This window comes from Crocodylus porosus, unplaced genomic scaffold (genome assembly GCF_001723895.1).
Source record: "Crocodylus porosus isolate Cpor-Errol unplaced genomic scaffold, CroPor_comp1, whole genome shotgun sequence".
NCBI lineage: Eukaryota > Metazoa > Chordata > Crocodylia > Crocodylidae > Crocodylus > Crocodylus porosus.
The window spans coordinates 137557101-137569149 of NW_017728906.1; positions in this window are offsets into that span (position 1 = coordinate 137557101).

Genomic DNA, 12049 nt, shown 5'->3' on the forward strand with positions numbered 1-12049 from the left:
TTTGTAAAGTTTCTGAGGAAATTAATAGGGCTTTTCCCCTCTCTCCCTCTTTTCTTAATGGATCAGTGCACCAGAAAAGGTCATTATTAAATTTAAACAATGGTTCACTGCAAAACATAGAGCACACTTCAGCATTTTATGCAAGATCACGATTAAAATTATATAATGCAATATTTACTACTGGGGTGCATCTAAATTGCAGTCGCTTTGAAACAGTTAACTCAAGTAAGAGTAGCAGGCTACCCATGGTAGAGTTAAATTCTGTAAAGGATGCAACATCAGACCACATGGGGTAGATTAGCTTACCCCATGTAAGCTTCATGCTGAAGCTAAACTACTCTTGGTGCCTGACCTACCTAGTATAAAGCTAGCTCAAGTATGCTTGCATTATATTGAGTGCATTGGTTGTAACATTAAATCAGGCATGTCAAATATACAGATCTTACCAATAGAGACATTTTCTCGTACACCAATCTACTGGGGGGCCATAAAGTGTGTGCATAGCCAGGTGTAGAAGTGCCTGCTGTGGAGTTTGGAGCCTTGGGGTCCCAATGTTGCTTATCCCATTGCCACCATGGTGCCTGCAGTCACTATTACTATTACCTGTGCCTGATCCAACCCATAAATAGCTCCTGCATTCCATATCTGGACTGGGGCCCAAGTTAATTTTTACACAACTGTGGTAAATAGAAGTTTAGACCTAAATCTGGAAAAGAAGAGTCACTGATTCTTTCAACAATGGATTTAAGCATGTGCCTGACTTTAATGGTTTGAGTAAACCTACCAGCATGAATAAGACACTCTCTTGATTTGATTAGAACTATATGCATATTTTTGTACTTTGCTGAATTCAGGTCATAGCAATGTGAAATCTATAATATTTTTCACCCATAGTGTCAAGTTATGTTGTCAATGGGAGAGTTCAGATTTGACCAATGCACACATCTGTTGGTGGAGACAGATACATTGAAATGTTTAGACTTATGCTTGTCATTGTAGATTTCTTTAGGAATCTATAAAAGATTAAGAGCAGATGTTGATCATTAAAAGTGGTAATTCAAATTAACTTGGTTTTTAGGCAACAAATGGTACAACATGTATTCTGCTAATTTTGTTTTAGTACAAGAAAATAAGTTGTTGATTATGGACTTGAGTATGGTTTTATCACATGAATGTGAATAGTACAGGGGAGGAAATAGGATTCAAAATCAAAATTGTTACTTCTCCATTTTATGCTGGGGTAAAGGGGCAGTTATTGAGTACTGGTATCAGTACCAGGAGCTATTTTGTCTTTCCGAGAGTCATAACAGACTACTGGTAGTATCAGCTACGTAGTCTGACCACTCCTTACCTCTCATGTGTACCTTCTCTGATGTGAATTTGTAGGTGTCAAAGATCAAAGTCTTTGATTTCAGATGCTGATGGCAAAAGGTTAGAGGCTAACACAACAAACTCTGTAATTGTAGTCTCACATTATTATTCTTTAGTTTGTAACAGTGCTGCATGCACACACCCCTGTCTGTACCTCATTTCAAATCACTTGAGCTTCTCATACGAGAGAGGAACTAACCTTGACAGCCCAGCACGAAAGATAAAGTACCTATAGTAACGAGATTAGCTGACTTTAATGAAACTGTAAGATCAGAATAATTTGTCGTGCTTACCCTCTTGTGACCAAACAGGCTCAGTACCACCTAAACTAAAAGAAAGGCCCCCCTTTCTTGAAGGATGGGCTGCCAGCATGAAACCTGAGCAAACAAAGAAAGCACGAGTGCCAACTCTTTAATTATTCATGCCTGGCGTGTAGTAATTTGTCACCTGGCCAAGTATAACTTTGAAAGAACTTTCGCCCAAACCGGAGAACTCTCCACACACACACCCAGGAGAAGTAGTTTGTAAAGTGGCCTCTTACAAACATCTCTCCGCCTTCGATCCTTATCTCGGCATAACCCCATCCTTGCCAGCTCGACTATCTCCCTCATTATCTTTCTTATCAAGAGCTCTCAGTAATCTGCAGACTGCAACGGCTTGTGTGAATTGCTTGGAATCAAGTCTATTACCCACCCTGTAAATGCTGGGTAACATGATATCTGCATGCTGTAACTGAATAAATCAACTCCTTTGCCTATGCTGCACTACATCAGTAGCATAAGTAAAATAAACTTTCTGTGTAACCAATATGCTTTAAATCATCTGACTCCTGCTCGCCGTTAACACCCACCTGTCCGGTCATAAATCCCCCCTCGTGCCAAGCCGGTCATACCAACCCAGTCATCAGGGCATGACAGTAGGATTGAATCCTGTTTCACTTTATGGGCCCAAATGGTGCTTCATCATTGCTATTGTAAACAGTTAAGCACAGTTTTCAATCCTATTTCACATGCAGTTTAGTTATGCAAGTGTCCCCATGGTTACTAAATATGTTCAGTAGGCCACTCTCTGGCTGGGCCTGTATGTGTATCTATGTGAGTGTACATCACAGAACTGTAGCTAAGGAAAACCTCATGTCTAGCATGAAGGAGGGGAGCTGAGACACTGTCCCTAATATTGATTGAATAAAAAACATAGAGAAGTCAGGGAAGTTTCTGCACTATTGAGAAAAATGGTCCAACATGTATTCCAGATCATCCTCTCCAGGGTAGAAGCCCTCTTACTTGGCTACATGACATTTAACTTGAATACTTTCTCTTGGTTTTACAGTTCTCTCCCTCTCTTAGTTGCCCAGGAGATCAATTTCAAGGTAACATGGCTCAAGCACTGCGCTAAAAAGCAGGAGTTGTAGATTCAACTCGCTTGTTGATGATAGAGGCTGCATAACCTGGGTCTCCTAATTCCTGGATGAAAGCCCTAATCTAAAACATAGAAGCACCATCCTTTATCTAACATATGCTAGTTCTATGTTTGTTCCTGGGTGCACTTACCTGAGTAGACATGTATGGAGCCGTGTACCTACTGAGCCAGAGTATGCCTACATGTTCACATTGCACATAGAACTGGATCAGTTCAGTTCCATCAGCTGGAAAATAATTGGAAATCTTTCCCAGAGAAGTCGCTTAAAATTTATAACTCCAGATCTAAATAGTTGCTCTGAAGAGCACCCTCAACTATTTTGCTGCTCTCTGCATCTAAATTTATAGTCCTTCCTCAAGTAATTTTGCAGAGTATTCTGTTAAAGTGAGTGACATTTGAGAATGTCAATGTGCAAGTTGGGGACTAAGAGATGGTGCAATGGATGATGGCTATTATTCTGCTTCATGTCTCTTTTCTAGTTCTGCCTCCCTTCCCCCCACTCCCCAGGTCACCCCTCCCAAAGTAATCTGAAATGAACAGATTGGGAGTGGGGAAGGATCCCCAGAAAGTAAAATTTGCTATGACAGTGCTTCCAGTTGTGCTAGGTAAAATTACTTTTTCTTGATGTGTGGAATCAAAAGGGACAATTGTCTGCCTTTAACTCTACTCACAGCCTTTTCTTTGGCCACACTTGAGTACAGAATAAAAGCTCATCTGTTGAGAGAGAGATGCACTTTTGAATCATGACACATCACCTTGTTATTTCCCCCCCCCAAAAAAATAAGGCGGTGGGGACTAAAGAAAGAAATGGCTCTTTGAAGATTGATCAGAAAGCCTACCCTCTGTGAAACTATTTAGGATTAATTACAGGGGGACTCAATAAAGGATTATATGTTATTGGAGTAATATGTAGAAACTAATATTATACCAAAAGCACTTGGATTAGCAGTTCTGATCCTTCTCATTCACAGAAATGGACAGAATCGTAGAATGGTCTGTTTGGTAATTAAATGATAAAGAAAACAACCTAATCTATGCAAAGTTCTGGTTTTCTTGGTGTGAATCCAGGAGAATCGTGGGGGGTGGGGGGGGGCATGAGGCTGTAGGTAGGGAAGTCACATTGAGAAAGATGAAAGCACTAAGGTAGTTAACATGTTTTTTTTTCCATTCACACTCAGGGGAATACTCCACAAAAGGAAGGGCTGTGTGTGTAGCGGGGGGGAAGGGGGGAGAATCAATATATGACTAGTTGAGTTTGCTAATGGATTTATAGGTAAACACAATTTCCAGCTTACAGAAATTATTTCAAAAAAGGCTCTGAAAGTACATTTATCAAGGTTTAATACAAACCTAGATGAGAGTTGGGGAACTGATCATTTGTTCCTGATTTAACAGCTTTCAGGTTCCTGCAGGTTGAAATATAAATTGTACAGGGATAACTTGGAGGGTGACACCAGGAAGCTCCATGTGCTTGTAGAGTTTTGCAATAGCTCTCTGCACACAGGGCACAGGCAGAAGTTACATTTGTCACAATATAGGCCCCCAAAAGTGCTCTACATCCACGCTGTGATGGCTGTACATGGTTGCAGAGTGCTTTTAAAGTGGCTGACCACATGATAAATGAAGGATCTGATGAAGGCGCTCTACTTTGGACCACTTTAACACGTGTTCTCTAAAATTAATTTGTTGCATAATTGAGGATGGATGCTGTCTGCAGGGAGGGAGGAGGGAAAACATGCTGTAGGCTCTGGTTTTCTCAACATGAGCTGGTCAATTAGGGCCCCCCCTGCCTCTCACAGCCTCCCCCAAACCCCCTCCCCACTCTTCCTGCAGATAGTACCAGAGGTGGGAGAGGAGGGGGGCAGGACTGGGGGAGAGGGGTGCCTCCTCCACTGCAGGTAAGCTCAATGCCCCCACCCCTGACCCAATAGTTAAATGTCTTTTGGGTTGTGGGGGGGGAGGCTGTAACTTGTGTCACTTTTTTGTAACGCACCATGATTTTGAGCAGGGGACTTCACATCTATCAGTACTCACTGTGGACCACATAGTTGCATCCAGCAGCACTGAGCACACAGCTCTTCTAATGAAGATCTAACTCCTGTGCAATATTGATTTGGACTGCAAGAGCTCTGTGCAGGAAATACCTGGCACTCAAGGATTAACTTAATTTACTCTCTCAGCAAAAGACTACTTGCTACAAGAGAATTGGTAGCTGTAGAGGCTTCCTCTATGCTTTTTCCCCCTTTCTTTTTTCACTAGAAATGATCTCCCTCCCCAAACATAGTTCTCTTTGCACCTTACAGTCTGAAAAAAACACCACCAGTACAGAAAGCAGTGAGTTTGTGATTATCCTTACATTGGGGAAACTGTGGCAGCTGAAGACTATTAAAAGAACCATGAGTTTATTGTAAATTACTGATACTCCAATCATTGAAGAACTGTAACCGCTAGAAATGAAAGGCATTAGTGTTACATAGCATAGTAGACAGATTAGGATGTAAAATGGCAACTCTGACCCAAAATTATTTTATTTATATATGTCTCTTGCTATTCAGCTCCAAAAAGGGGACAAGAGAAATGGAGGATAAAAGATGGGGAAAATGAGCAGTATATTGTATTTTTTCCACTGTAAAATAGATTGGCTAATGGATGTCAAAAAGTTTCCTGGTTGGAGAAGAATCTAGCTGCTAACACCAAACTGATTTTGGCCTGAAGAGCTAAAAGTTGACTTGGTGACCATTTTATTTTAAATATACATTTTACAGTGGCACCGCATACCCACGCAACAGAATATTACCAATACAATAATAATAATTGATAGATAACTCTAAGTACTACATTTGCTCATCTTTTTTATAGTTATCCCTTTATGAGTCTTGGGTCAGATCCTAATTTGTTGTAAATTTGCATGACACTAGGTATTTCAGTGGGGCTACTTTGATTTCCACGAGACTGTGTTCCATCATTATTGACTGCAGCTTAGCTAATTCAGGAATTCAGAAACTTGACAGGAGACAGGGAGCTAGCAAAAACAAAAAAAAATTTAAATGACAGATGGGGTAGAAATTACTTCCCTTTGTATCTAACTTACATCTTTCTGACCAAGTATGTGGCATCTCTAGCATTCCTTCTGAAGGAGAGAAAAAAGCTACTGTGCCATTGGATAATGCATGGAAAGAACATAGGCTAGAACCCAAACCCTGTTCTTGTTCACACCATTATTAACCTTACTGACCATGTCCACATGTTCATGGATGTTTGCTTCCCCAGGGACAGCTAGCAGCGGTGCATTTTGTGCTGCTGCTAGTTGTCCCTGAAAAATGCCAGTGCCACGTGCACTCTGGCATGTGGCAGGTTACCTTGGGTGGGGTAGAGAAGCCTGGAGCTGCTGGCCCCAGCAGACTTATCTGGGGTCTGGGAGGCCTCCTTGAGCTGCAGCATGCCACACAGACCTTGGCCAGCAGCTGGAGTGCATCTCCAGACAGCCTGGCTCAAGTTTTGGGCAGTACATGCTGCCCTCATGTTTGACACTGCCTCCCCCTCATGGGGTGTTTTTTGACCGCTGGATAGCCAGGGGTCAAAAAAACTCAAACCTGGGCTGCTATTCTGCAGCATGGAAAAGAACTAAATGTGCACTATATGGTATGGTACACATATCTGCCACGTCAGTGATCCAGGGATATGAGTTTTCAGTTTCGTATGGAAAAACAGAAAGAAACATGGAGAAAAATCTGATTTTTTTTTTTCCCTTTTAGCAAAGATACCCACATATTTCTCACTCTTGCAAAGAGCTCTGCAGGCTGGCAGGGTTCCAGCCTGTAAGAGCTAATTGCAAAAAGGATGGGAACCCCCAACCCTGTTGGAAGGGAGAGGGGGAAAGGGTGGGGCCTGAGCTCTCAGTCACTTGAGGCTTGGCACAGACTTACTATTTGTTCCTGGAGCCTAAGGAAAGTGGGGCCTGCAGGGGGCTAGGGGCTTGCAGGTCATGGGTGGGGGGACACTGGCAGTGATGGCTGGCAGGTCTGGTTGTGAGTGATTGCCAAGGCTGGTGGGAGAAGAGGCAGGTGGGAGGCAGGGTGTGGGTGGAGGATGAGGGAATGGGGAGGTGATGGGGGAATCCCAACATGGAGTATCTGCTGGTGACATGTGGACTGGAAGTGGCATGCTATTGGCCCTTCAGGGAAGTGCAGAGCCTGCTTGGGCCAATTAGCATGCCACTTTGGACCCATGCACTGCCAGCCAGGTGGCCACTCCATGTGGGGCTTTCCCCAGTCAGCTTCCCACAGGAGTGCCCACCCATCTGGTGGTGCATGGACCAGGAGCTTCATGTTATTGGCTCAATCTGGGTTTTGCACTTCCTACTGTGGGTTCCCTGAAGGGCCAAAGCATGCTGCTCCCAGTCCACAGCCATTGGCCAGTTAGCCACTCCAGTGGGAAGCTGGCTGGAGGCTGAAGGAGTGGGGAGGTATTGAGGAAAGCATGGAGTGCCCACCCACCTGGCAGCATGTGGACCTGAAGCGATGCATTATTAGCCCTTCAAGGAACCTGCACAGAGAAGTATGAAATCTTCTCAAGCCGATAGCATGGTGCTCCTGGTCCGTACACCACCGTCTGGCTGGGCACTCCATGTGGGAAGGACAGCAGGGAAGAGTGGAGTTGCATGGAGAAGCTGCTTGATGCTGCAAGCTCTGCCCTGCTTTTCTTCCCCAGGGATTCCACAATCCAGGAGGTGCAACCCAGTATAGCAGGGAGCAGCACAGTCACACAGAGAAGCTGCTTGCTACTGTGAGTTCTCCTGGTGATGTGCCTCCTGCATGCAGAGCTGCAATCAGAGCAGTGGCACGAGGTTTTGCCCCTGAAAGCAGCGGTACATGCAGGAGGTACATCACCAAGCAGCAGGGAGCTTCAAGTGGCAAACAGCTTCTCATGGCTCTGCTGTTCCCTGCCATGCTGGGTCATGCCCACCAGGCTGCAGAGGCCCTGGGGGGAAGGAAGCAGCAAGGGACCCTGAGCCTGCAGCCTGTGCCTGCCCCATGCACAGATCTGGGGGGAATGGGTCCCCTCTGTCCTCCTCAAAAGTGCGCACAGCAGCAGGGAGCCATTGCCCCCCATAGCAGGTATCATAGGGGAGCAGGGACAGGGGGCTCTGGACCCAGGTCCATAGCCCTGGCATCTGGGGGCTTTCTCTTGCAGGGATGGGAGGCAGGGGCTGTGGATGGTGGGTGAGGGGCACAAGGAAAGCTGCGAGGCATGAGCAGGGCCAGGGGGGCTGTGGGGAACTTTAATCAAGGGTTTTGGGGGGTCTTGTGAGGAGAATTTGTAACTTCATCAGGGAAGGCCAAGATCCCTGTGCATCACATACTACATGGGTGTGTTTATCTGGACATGGCCACTTATTTCTACTTTGTACTTCCTGCCCCTCCCTGCCCCCCCCCCCCGGTTCTCCCTCTCTTGGGATCAAGTTTAAAAAGGAACAAGAAAGAAAGGATTAGAATAATAAGAGGGCTTTTCTTGTATCTAACAGTTAATCATGGGTTTCTGGCAGACTACACTTTCAGGATTTAGATATAGATGTCCACTCAGAATGGCTGCATGCAGGCAGTTGGGTAGATACTCAACCAGTGAATAGCCTAAACATATTTAGTCAACTAAATATGTTTCTAGTTTTCCCCCAAGGTGCCCTGGTGAACAGTTGTTTGCTGAGCCCCTGATGTACGCCTCTGATATAACAGTAAGCCTCAAACAAGTCCCCTCTCAATTGTCTTCTCTTTAGGCTGAAGAGTCTGAGCTCCCTCAGCCTCTCCTTGTATGGCTTTCCATGCAAGTCCGTGATCATATGGGTCACCTCTTCTCTGGATACTCTCAAGCTTTAGCACATATTTGTTGAATTTATATACTTAATTTGAGGGCTGCCTCAAGCTTCTCCTTGTATTTCTGCTCCTATTTGTGCCTTCCTGTTGTTTTCAAAATGATTCACTTTCATTGTTTGGATTAACTATCAAAATGGGTTAATCTGGCAATTTACAACTAAATGTAGTGTTTACACCAAGTTTGATGACCTTCTGATAACCAATAGGATGTACTATAATAAAATACTCTTATTTTATACAGTTTAACATGCACTGATTTATTCTTAATTTCTACCTTTTCATTAGGTTATAAATACCTTATTTAATACATAATTAACTTTTTTTACTTGTTAATTGTCAAGTTGCCTTTGGATGGAATTGAATTTAGAGACATGCAAAAACATCACTTTAAAATTATTTTTATTAGTTAAATAAAATGATCTTGAATTTATTGGATATATATCCAATATGTTTCATTTCCTTTATATGTAAATATAAAAACACAAATGAAAAAGTGTTCTTGCTAAGCTTTTTTCAAAATTTGTCTAAACACTTAAGGGGAGTGAGGGGAAGAGATCAAATGTTGGTTTTCTCTCCATTGTAAAAATTGATCATTTTTAAATAATACAGTAGGGGGTGAAGTGGCATGGCTGTACTTCCCTTTCAGACAAGACCACTTAGTGGGAGCCATTGAAGACTTTAGTTAAAATCCCTATAGGAAACAAGAATCCCTTCTTCCTTCCTGTCTATGCTCAGAAGTATGTCCCTTTTTCCCTCTTCTCCCCCTGTGTCTGCTGTTTTCCCCACTGTCTGGGCAGAAGCTTGAGAGCTGTGCCTGGCTACCCAAAGCAACTGCTGCTCTCCAGGTCCTGTCACATTCCTAACGGATCCCACCTGCTGTGCACCAGGCATGGAGAGGGAAGAAGTGGCTCTGAAGCTTCCCCCACCTCTGGAGCACTGGGAAAAGTAGAGGCGGCAGGCGGCAGGATGGAGGAGAGTGGAGAGAAGACATAACTCAGACCATGGAGGGGCAGAGGGGGTTATTTGTATTCTTTCTTAAGTTCTGAGAATCTCTCCCTGCTTTATCTGCCCATGCTAGTAGAGGTGAGGGGTGGGGAGACACTTAGAGTTCAAGCGTACAGCCCCCCCCCCCCGCAGTATGGGTTGCTGCTTCTCCACCCTCCTTTGCCAAATCCTGGGTCTCCCCCCTGAGTACAGTATGTGACACTGGCTCAACCCATTTTGCACATACAATTTGTGTTCAATTTATCTAATAACCATTAAATGCAAAATACAGAAATACGAATTTGGGGAGGTAGTAGGGGACCAATAGTTAAGAACAGAACAAGACTCTCTAGCAACCTATGTATATATTTCTTTGCCTAATTCTGGTCCTACCTATTTCCCTCTCTTGTTTGGCTTGTCGGTTGGCTTCAGCAATGGATTAGGAGCCTATGGGTCTCCATAGCTCATGATCTGTTCATTAGAGCATTTTGCTAGGAAATAAAAGTTGTGAGCTCAAATCCACTTGGGGCCATGGAGACACAGAAGGTATCTCTCTCACTTCTTGAACCCTAATGATAGTGTCATTGATTTTTAAAGGCTTGTGGGGTTGTCAGTCTTTGTAAAATGTCTCTGTCTCTGTCTCTTTCAGGAGTTTTGTGCACACAGCAAATGGTGGACCCTTTCACTGCATGCTCAAAAGGACAATTCTAGTCTTTCAGGAGTTAATAGGACCAAAAATTCCCATAAGTGTCACATTTCTTTTTTACGTGTACAGACATTAAATGTGCAATGGCAGCTGATGTATGTGTATGGCTGGAGGTGAGATGGTTGGATCAAGTATAAGATCCCATCACACTGTTGCCAGTGCCAAGGGAGACCAGGATTCTCAGCAAGGATCCTGGTTCTCTCTAATTAAAAAAAAATCCCAAATTTTCAGATTAAAAAAAGTAACCCAAAATGCACATTTTTTCATGATTAAAGTGAAACACCACAAAGCTATAGATATCAGAGTTGTTTTTTTTATCAGAGAGAATCAGGATCCCTGACTATCAAGTAGCAGTCTTGACTTCATGTACTCCCCCAACTAATTAGGGCTTCCAGCCTCCAGCACTAACTGGAGCTTTGCAAGACTCCCGTGTGCAGTGTATGGTGGGAGCATGCAATTAAAACCATGATGGAAACTAGCCACAAAGTTATTGCATATATTGTGTGTAATATCTTTGTAGCTTGCTTCTTGTTTTATCATGCCAAATTAGTTGAATAAACTTGTGGCCATGCCACTACAAAGATGTGATTAACCAGTTAATTAAGTTGTAGGTGTAATGTCTGTCAGGGGTCTCTGATACATAAATGGCATTCAATCACACTTTAGATAAAATAGGATTTGGGCCATTGTAACCTATCTGCAAAACTTAGTGTTAAAAACAAGAAGGTAAAGCTAGCCAAAATCAATCTAGAAATAAAGGAATATTATCTCTAAAAGATACTACTCTCATTCTGACAGATTAATAGATTTTATTTTGTTTCATTGACTGTAATTGAGGATGATGATAAGTAAAATTGGTTCTAGGGCACATAGTGATTTCTGAACACTTGAAGTGCATCTAAAGGTAGCAAATAATAAATAATCTTTTCCCACCAAAATAATGAGCCTGTATATTGATCATCTTTAAAGAAAAAAATAATATTTCTTGGCAAAGATGTTGTACAGAATATTTTGAATGAGGGATTTTTTTCCTTACTCTTCCAACAAAAAATATGTGATACAAAATTAAAATTTTTACTGCAGCACTAAATTCAGCAAACTTCCTTCTTTCCTTTTTCCTCCCTCCCCCCTCCCCGGTTTATATGTAAAACTCTTTGTTAGCAGGAAGAAGAGCAACTGACAGATAAGAAGAGAAAAAAATAGCTGAGCAGAAAAGGAATAGACAGATATGATAGTGAGAGAAAACAAATTGCCCCAACATGAAAATATCACTAATACGGGAAATAATCCTTTCCTTTCTTACTTCCTCTGAAACTGAGCTAAAGGTGATGGGCTTTGATCCCAGAATATTGTTTAATACCTGCTGATATCCATTCTGTTCCACTTCTTTTTCAACTTCTGATGTATGACAAGCTGTTGGGACTGACTTGTTGTTTTTCTTTAGAATATAGGTACTGTCAAACTCAATAAGACCAGTTCATTAAGTCCACTATCATGTTTCTAACAGTGGCCAGAATGAAGGACTACAGGACTTAAATACCTAATTACACCCTTAAGTGTCCAAGTCTACAATGTAACTACTCAAATCCCTCCTCCACTGCCGTATAACACTGGGGATATCTACATGTGTTGTTACCTGTCAGCTCCATGTTCTTGGGGAACCCTGACACAGGACACAGACTGTCTGACTCACAAAGAA